The 9,810-nt window shown below is 43.0% G+C and overlaps 1 pseudogene; it reads right to left on the bottom strand.

Annotated features, from left to right (window-relative positions):
- The window catches only part of LOC116385110 (integrin beta-1-like), a 10,238-nt pseudogene extending 772 nt beyond the window's left edge, over positions 1-9,466 (bottom strand).
- Positions 9,467-9,810: the final 344 nt, after the last annotated feature.

Consider the following 9,810-nt stretch of genomic DNA (forward strand, 5'->3'; position numbering starts at 1 on the left):
GTGAAAGTTAGCGCATCGGGATGTGAAAGTTAGCGCATCGGGATGTGTTACAGCCAATAATGCCGTCCCGACCATCAATTATCAGAGTCTTCCTTTTGTCCAGTCCTCAGCAGGAAGTGTTACAGTCCCCTCTGCCTGCGCACATCTTTTTATCCTGACATAAGACTGCAAGCTGAGAGGACACTCACATGCTTGACCATGATATGCCGAGAGACATATACACACCCAGCACACACACCTGCTGTGTCCTGCGATAGTAAAACGTTTAACTTTGAACAGCAGCAACAGTGAGTGAACTGTGAACTGTCGGTGTGTGTGTCTGTTAGCCCGTTAGCAGAGCAGCAACAGCTCTTTGTATCTGTTTCTGCCATGACAGTGTTTACAAGCACATGACTTCTGCATGTCACCGCCCCGCTATGAAGGGACTTTAGATTGGTTCTGCTGTGCAGGATTAAAAAAAAAAACCACTCCATAATTGTGTTCCACACAGTTTTAGCAACGAAACCAGGGAGATTGTCTTCAGTCTCTAGTTGAGCGAAGTGATTAGAGTCTGCCCTGTGAGTCTACCCATACCTCCACACTGCAATCCTCCACAGGGAGCTGAAATCACTGCATTCACAGAACTGCCCGTTCGTTAGCACTGCCGGACTTTTCGCTGCTCTTATGACAAACACTCCCCACACTCGCCGCACACTTCCGATGTGTTATCATGGAGTGAGTCAGCCGCCTCGCTATACGACTCTGCTTGATCGCGTTCGCACAATGTTCAGACTGTTGCTTGATTCCTTCCTGAGTGACACAGACATTAAAGCTTGTTAGCAAAATTGATGCCATCGAGCCATTTCGCCTAAACCTGCACGAGTCGCACTCACAGAGTGCCATTGCCATGGCTACGCGAAGGACTGTGAGAGACCACGTCCTTTGGGCATGAGCACTTGCACATGAGGGCTCAGCAGGACCTCAACCTCTTCACTGTAGCCTTGGGGCTTCACAATAATGCGGGGTTGTCGTTGTGAAGCAGAGGGTGGTTTCTGTGAAGCGTTCATCAAAGCTCACCTGGAGGGGAGGGGACGGGACAATTCCTTGAGCACAGCTCCACTAATGAGATCATCTTAATAAGCATTAGGGTCGACTCAACTGTGAATGGCCACGTGCTAACGGCACCACACATGGAGCCAGGCACCTAACTTCACAACTCGACACTTAACGTCGGAGCACTTCCGGCCCTTACAGTGTAATGTATGGAGAATTGTGATACCACCGGCAACAGCTTGCTGTTCTCCATGGCAGCCTCAGAGGCCGGTGCATGCAGTCAATAGAGCGGCTAACCTCTCAAACTCGAGGAGGTGTCAGCGTGATACCCATGAGGCTAATGACCTTTGTAGGGAGGGAGTTTCACACCTCACTTATGTGAAACGCTTCGGCTATTATCTCCAGGATGTTGTGGGCGTTGTCAGAAAGCTTTCCGACTTCACATTTTGGGAAGATGCTTCTTACGCCCTGCAGCAAAGCAACACTATGTCTTCGACACAGATGAATGGATCTGTGTTTATTGACAGTCCGCCAGCTGATTCATATGCTACTCTTTCCAGCAACCTTTTTGTTACGGTGGCACAGACGAGCTGAACGTAGTGCCAAAGCTTGGGCGCTTGAATGGTGGCACAGGACCCTCCTGTGATGGATGAGGATGGGAAAGTTCTTAAACTACTTTTTATGTTACCACGTATGTTTGACCTCCACAGAATGAATGTGTCAGGAGGAAAAAAAAAAGTCTGTTGAGATTCTTTATTTTTCACCAAACAATGAATTAATCAAAATAAGTATTGCCTGTGTTGTCAAAGCTTACTCCTGTGTGCCATTTAGAGCTCCACTGTTGTCCAGAAACTATTAAAAGCACGTCAACGAGCAACACTGTTGCACTGGGTGACATGTGTCTTCGTTACAATGCACTCGGGCACTATAGTTTATTTTGGAGTCGATCATACACACACCGTTCTGCTGCTGTAAATACCCACTACAGCACCAAACCCACAGCTCAAAACACTCCAACAAATATAAACCATTTACTCATGGCGATGTGAGCCACCAAAGGCCGGTCCTGAGAGGAGATTCGGAAGAAGATGAGAAATGTAATGCTTAACACTCATTGCATATGTGTAATCAGTAGTTAAGCATGTTCTCCCTCTCCCACCCCTGTCCTCCCCCTTTCCCTCCCATCTAACAACTCTTTCTATCGCTCATTTCATTCACTCTCCCTGACAGACTTTTCATTTCCTCCAAATAGATAAATAAGTACCATTCAGAGAGGAGCGGCACCAGCGTCTCGCACATCCACATATTCGGCCTTGGGTGGCCATTTATCTGGACAGAAATAGATTAATAATGTATCTGTATTCACTCCACCTGCCAGCCGCCCGGACTGCAATGAGGTCAAGACACAAACCGCTGAATGAGAGAACTTTATGGATGTTTAACACGCTGGGACAAAGACAAACAATGCACTCAGATGAGATGAGAAGGCACACATACCCCCCCCCCACACACACACACACCTGGCCATCTACACAGAAAAACAGAGATTGAGAGATGAAAGCTTCGGTTTGGATTACTCCATAAACACTCCAGCTGTTTCCCATCAGGGTGTGCCTGTCAGCATCTTCTTTACCCAGGGAGCTGTGCTGTTGATTCTGACCTTTAAATCACTGTCTTTGACTCCTGTCTGCAGAGGCTTGGACCTCTATTTCGCTGCTGGGATTGCTGACGGGAATCAATTTAGCACACGCTGCAATATCTGCTCCTATAGGATAAACATTGTACAGTCCTCGGGACCACATGCTACAAACAGAGTGAAAACACACACACACGGACACACACACCGCTGTGGTGGCTTCAGCTGCTGAGCTAAAGCTTTGGTCTGTGTTTGTGAATAGAAGCACTTGATATCACAAAGCTGAATCAATCATTTGTTTTCCACTTGAGAACGACCAGGCAGACAACATTATTATCCCATTTAAAATTGTGTTTCTGTCCGCTGAATGATCTGATATTTACTCTCCTTTTAGCTCTTGTTTGGTTACTTCCTGAGAAAATGATCTTGATCTTTAGCTGCGAGACGTTCTTTCTAATGTCGCTAACGTTGCTCATCTGTTTGGCACCCGGTGGCCCAGATAGCAAAATATGAGTCAACAGTGAAATATTGTCAGGCAAATTGGATCGATACCGATTCGTTCTTTAACTAAGAGGATGGCTGGCTTCTATTGTTAGCAATGTTACACTGATTAATCACAAGAAACCAGGCCTTTTCGTGACATTTTATTTATTGATACAACATTCGCATTGTTCTCAACCTGTAAATAAAGTTCAAGAAAACTTTAGCTTTCATAAAAAAATGAATAACTCACAAACATTTCCAATGTGTAAATGACAGGATGGATCAATTTAAATTTACATAATGTGTACAAACAAAACGATTAATTGTGGCTTTGGAATATTCATGAAAGTATATCTGCAGATCAAATATATATACAAAAATATAAAATCACACCATGTCTTGCAAATTAAACAGTGAGTGAAATAATCCTACAATATTAATGCGACCACCTCGGGGGAGTTCTTACTTCATCTGAAGCTTTTCCTTTGTTCCTCCTGTCTTTGTCTCGGCTTCTCTCTCTTCAGTGCACTTCTTCTGATGCTGTGAAGTTCTGAGCAAAAATGACTGAAAACTGAAAAAAAAGGATTTTAAAATGAGTAAACCCATAAAGTGAGAACATAATATTGATACAAGTGCTCTAATTATATATAGATTAAGATGATAATCTGTACACATTATTCATGTTTTTTTTGTGCTTTTCTTTATAAATAAATGTACACACGTGTTCAAAATAAGAAATCGAGGAGCACAAATAAAGTTTTTGATGGTTTTTGATTGAAAGCACAGGTCGTCATTACTGAAGGTAGTCACTATTCAGGTGTATTATAATCTTCTCAACAAATCAAAGACCCTTTAACATCATGTCTGACTAATGGCTAACATTAGCTTAATGCTAGCTGGGACAAAAAGATAATAGTAAGCCTCCTTGTTCTGATGTTTGCTATAAGAGAAATATGTATACCAGAACACTGCCGAAGATGAACTATCTGAGCTGATTTTACTGAGCAAAGTAGTCTATTGTTTGCTTGCTTCCCATCAGATGAATATTACATATATCAACAATCAATAGACCAATTTGCCAAGACAAAAATGCAGATAAAAGTTGACCTAGCAATTCATTTTAAAAGATTATTATAGCACTTTTTTTATTGGGAAAGGCTTGGCTCTTCCTCCGATAATAACGAGTGAGTTGCATACATCACAGTGAAGAAGTGCTGAATGTGTCCCACACCACCCTTAAATATTGCTGTTGTTTCCCAGTCCTCATTTCATTTATAATTATTTGGCGTAAAGTCGGCAGTAGCTGGCACCATGAGACACAATTGATTAAATATTTGATTAAAAAGTTTATGTAAAGTAGAGTTTATATCAAAACCAAAAACCAAAACACTGAGCTTCCAAAATTTTTTATTGAAAGATTTGAATAATAATTTATAGAATTAAAAAGGGCAAAAAGGTAAAAAAGTTGTGCCGAGCTGCAGAGCTTGGTGAGAATGTTCTGTGGGTTTGTCCCTACAGTACGGCCCCTTAGTTAGTTCAGTGTTACATGATTTATTGCTAAATTGAGCATTAAACACTCTAAGCTTAATACCAAACCTGTACATTTTCTCGAGTGCACACATTTATTTGCAAGTGACACTTTCCATCACCGGGAAGTACGAGTCCCATTCCTCCAGCCCATCTGCTCCTGCAAGTGAAGAACAGTCAATGAAGCAAATAGGGCACCGTGACTGATATAAGTGTTTTCGATATGGCTTTGGGGAGAAAGAATTACCTTCCTGCTTTTTTATGTAATCAAATGATGAGTAATATTTTATGCATTCAAGCTCTTTAGGGCTGAAAACGCAAACCTGACATTTTGAAAATTATTAAAGTCGACTCCTCATATTCTAAAACTCATAATGAGTTTAGAATCCACCCAAAATGGACTGGTGCAGTTTCCCAAAGGATGCTTAGTATCCTGAAATACCCCTCTCATGTATTGTCTGCAGTCCTTCCCACTTCCTCCACATAACAAAAGCAACAATCTCTGTACTGCAGTCCTGCCCCCCTGCTGGGCATCCTCACATTACCTCACACATGACGGCCTGTATCAGGCCATTCTGCCCCCCCCCCCCCCCTCTGGTTAATCTTATGTACCAGAGATCCGCTGCCCCCCTACTAGCTCTGCAAAGAGGCTTCCGTTGGCGGTGAGGCTCAGGACGTGGTGGTAGGAGAAAGGAGGGGCGCCGGGCCAGGGCTCAGTCCTCTTAGGGGTGGTTGAGCATGTCCCTCGCAGCGCTGCCGTACGCCCTCACCGTCTTATCCAGAAACACACCAAAGCCTTTAAGAGTGGGAATGAACGGAGGGCAGTAAGAGGTAGCGTAAAGTTTTGAGAAGTGATTTGGGGACTGAAGGGTGGAAAGTGAATAACTAATGCTCTCCATTCTCAAAAGCTACCAGTTGTCCTTGAGCAAAGCACTTAATCCCCAATCGCTACTAGCGGTGCCTCTCAGTGGCCAGTAGTCAGATTATGATTGTACCGGGCAGCTCCCAGGTGCGTAACCGTGTGAATGTGACACAAGGGTATAAGGAGTGTAGAGGTATAAATAGTGAAGAAAAATGATGTTAGCCTACATTTCAGGTGTGAGGGAAATGGAAACTTGAAGTCCACCTCAAAGCTCTGGGGTTTGCCTACAAACTAGAACCGTGGTCTTTTTTTTGGAAACATAATTCCACAGCCGTAACTCTATGCACGTATCCTGGGTATTCGGAGGTGTTACTGACGTGACGTGGAATTACTTCACTTCTACACAAATCCCATACTGTGAGCCGGCTCACTCTGACATTTGCTTAGTATTCTGAAATTGTATCTTTTTAGGCCCAAAACTCAATCAAAGCAATTTGATGTATTCCAACAGAAATAATGCACGTTATTCCTAGCTTTGTGGAGAGAGCTTTGTAGTATTTGGAACATCATGTAGGCGGAAACAACTTTTTGGTTATGAAATGCTGATGCCTCTATTCGACCTACAGAAGTAAACAAAGACCATCAGCGAGAAGATTGGCTATTTCTTTACAGCTGTTCTGTATGCTTGTCATTGGTGCCACCGGGTCGGATTCCCCACAAAATCAGACAAAATCATGCAGGTTCTTTTCAGCTCAGACTCCAGAAGGCCCTCTGGCAGCGACCTGCAGTCAAAGCTCCAGCAGGAGGAGGAGGAGAGCTGCACGCCTGGCAGCAGCGGCTTCTCCTCCATGCAGAAGCAGCTCCGATGGTCCCCACTGGGAGCCAACAATGACGCCACGCTGCTGGGGGATTGCTGGGCCCGCTGGAGGGGAGGGAGGCACGGGACCGCACGGGGCAGGCTGTCAGACCCTAAAGAGGATCGGGTGCTCGGAAACACGACTGCTTTTGTCCACAGGGGACTGCCAAAATCAACACGCAATTAAAGTGTCACTGTTACTTAGATTGAAATCCAAAGCTATATTCGTCTTTGTCTGGTAACATTTATTTATTACAACGGCAAGATTCAAATTAATCGAAAAAAGTGCCACATGTATCATTTTGAAATATTCCATCGTGTATCAGTCACAACACAAAACAAAGAACAGCTTGTTTATGCCGACTGTGTACCTTCTACTCATACCAGTAGAACCACGTTTCCCACAAAGCCCACTGCTTCTGTTCGCCAACAGGACCTTTGCCTCCCGTGCCGCTGCCAAAAACTACGCTCTGTGTTCTCCTGGAAGACAGTGTCTCGAGGAAAGCTCTTCATAACTTTGATAACAAGACTGAGGCAGCACAGCTCATGTGTTTGGACATCTTTCTGAAAGTTCTCCATATACCTTTGTTAGTTTTCCATTGTGTTCCAACCACTTCATGTGCTTGAATTTAACCAGACCACTGTGAGTTTGATGAGACAGACATTTAAATATGAAAGGTGGGAATTTTTTTTGTATCATCACTGATGGTAAGACATCCCACCTGGCATGAGCTACAGCAGGACAGTTTGAGTCCGGAGGTGCGTGACCCGTCGGTGCTGCTGTTATTGTTTTTTACGGTGGAAGGTGACCATTCTTTTTTTTTTCACGCCCTGTCTGTGTCACGCTGCTCGCATACGTGCTGGCCCACTTCTACAAAATCTTCTTGGCACAGGTTTAGGTTGACTCTGTGTTTAAATGCTCATCCAAAGAAACATCATACTAACACAGAAAAGACCAAAGGACACCGGATATACAGTGCAAAACAGTAATTTGCAAAAATACACATCACAGATGAAGGTAATATTGAGAGGGTGTGAATGTGTTCACAACACAGCTGCATCTTTCAATATGCAAATACTCATAATTAAAAAGTTTTGTTTCACACTTGTATATGATGGTACATTTCAACACTTGCTTATGGGACCAAATAAAGCGTGCTATTATGACTCAACAGACATCAGCACAATATCCAAAAGAAAACAGAAGATGTGTTAAATATGATATAAACCATTACTAACATCTTTAGCATCCTACACCGTGAGACTCTGTGCCTGAAGAGCCTGTGGTTCCCCCGCTTGGGATATACTTGTTGAATGCGGTCACTTATATTTAATCATATAATATTGCATATTGATTGTGAAATTGCCAGAATACACGCTGAAGAAAGGCGTCTTGCCTGAAATGTCCATGTGGTCTTTGAATGGTCTGTAGGTGGAACAGAAACCGCAGAGTTGTTAACCGCATGATGCCACCATATTTGTAAAGCTTTGTTTTCACATCCTGGTTTGGTTTGTAAGGATTCACTTTGGGAGTAAAGGGAAGTTACTTTACTTTGGATCAGTTTTTATTTTCCTCTCATTTCTTGTTCCTGAACCACGCGATTTAAATGCCCGAAAAAACACACCTATTAATTATCAACGTATATTTCTGTTGTCATCTACCTAGCAACAGTGTTTTCACAATTTACCACTTGTGTCTTGTACTTGAATTTATATCAGAAATACAACCTTAAAATTCCATTTGAAGGCAGCCTGCGATCTGAATTCTACTGCTGGCAGTCTGGAGGCCAACCAGTCACATTGGACAGTTACACATCAATAGCACCTGATTCACATGCAGTGGACACCCATCTTATGGAAATACGACCACGACAGATTCTTCCAGTCCATTTACAGGCCGCAAAGGGATTTTGAATCATCAGAGCCCATGGATTTATGTATATTCATATTTGTACTCAGACTTGTGATAAGTGGGTGTACGCTCAGCATCTTGCCCGAATTCATTATGTGCCAGACTCATTTATTGGCCGGCAGCAGTGACTTCCTCGAGTCTTGTCTTCCTCCTGGGGTTTGAGCGGCCTAGTCACGAGGAAGACATGTTGGCATTCTACATCTCTGCAAACATGGATACACGTTTCATGTGGACATTTTTGCATATTGTTAAGTTGCGTTGTTATATTATTATTTCCACACAAACCATGATCTTTTTTGTAACCTTTACCAATTAGATTTGTTGCCTGAATCTAAATAACCGTTTCACATTAACCACATGGCATTGTGTGTCTCTGCAAGCATGATACGAGGCTGATATGAAATGTATTTATAAAATGTATTCTTGGTTCAGAGACATTGACATTCAAGGTATCCTGTGGTTTGCAGAAACGTACAATGCCAACATTTTTTCTGGTGACGGGGAGGGGGTGGAGACTTCAGGAAGTTAATGCTCCCAACTCAATAATATGGCACATAACTTCTCCTAAAGCAACACATTTCTTTCACACTTTTTTTTAGAGATTGAACAAATTAAATTAGATATAGGTGTAAGTGAGATTTAAAGGTGATGGCAGCCTTGTTACCTTTTGACAGAACCAGGGTAGCTCTTCCGACTGTTTCCGATAATGCTAAGCTAAACTAACCAGCTGAATGTAGCTTCATATGATAACAGACAGACACCAGATGAAGCAAATCCGGGTAGGCATATTTCCCAAAATGTCAAACTATGCCTTTTACTTCTAATTTGAATCCAACTTGTTTCAATTGATCAACACGACAATGCTGAAATGCCTCGGATGAGCGAATACTGTTCCACCTTCTCTCCCTGCACGTCTGAACCTACGCTGCATTTAAAACAGAGGCGCTCAGCCCCGAGGAGATGACAAGTGGAAATTTTAAGCGGCAAACAACTGCTGGGATTCAGGCTACAATCTAAATGAGCATTTCTGAGTAGGAAGAATAATGAGACAGTTTACTTTTATTGCATCCTCAATGAGGAAGGTATTGACCCACCTTGTGTTCCTGTGGCGTTGTGTCTGCAGCACAATAACAGGACAGCGGCAAATAGCAGGCTCATCTGGAAAAAAAAAGGAAAAGCAATTTACTGACTGAAGATGTGAACCGTTCTTTCCTCTCAAGTCATTAAGGTGGAGTGCAGTTGTAATTGCCGTTCAAGGAAAATAATCTCTTTGCCGAGTAGCTCACAAAAGACCCCAATATTTGATATACTGGGTGTTTGGTTTACACAATAGAAATAAGGGGCACTTACATTGAGCGAATCAACTGTGTGGGAACAAACATGAAGGGAAGACGGGATGTCTTTGCTCTGGGGCAGGGACCAGATGGTTCCGCTATATATACGACTAATACAGCCAATCCCGAAGACAGACTTTCTTCCATAATCTTTATATCTGCATTGCA

This window comes from Anarrhichthys ocellatus, unplaced genomic scaffold, assembly GCF_004355925.1.
Source record: "Anarrhichthys ocellatus isolate YVR2014 unplaced genomic scaffold, GSC_Weel_1.0 scaffold10, whole genome shotgun sequence".
NCBI classification, from domain to species: domain Eukaryota; kingdom Metazoa; phylum Chordata; class Actinopteri; order Perciformes; family Anarhichadidae; genus Anarrhichthys; species Anarrhichthys ocellatus.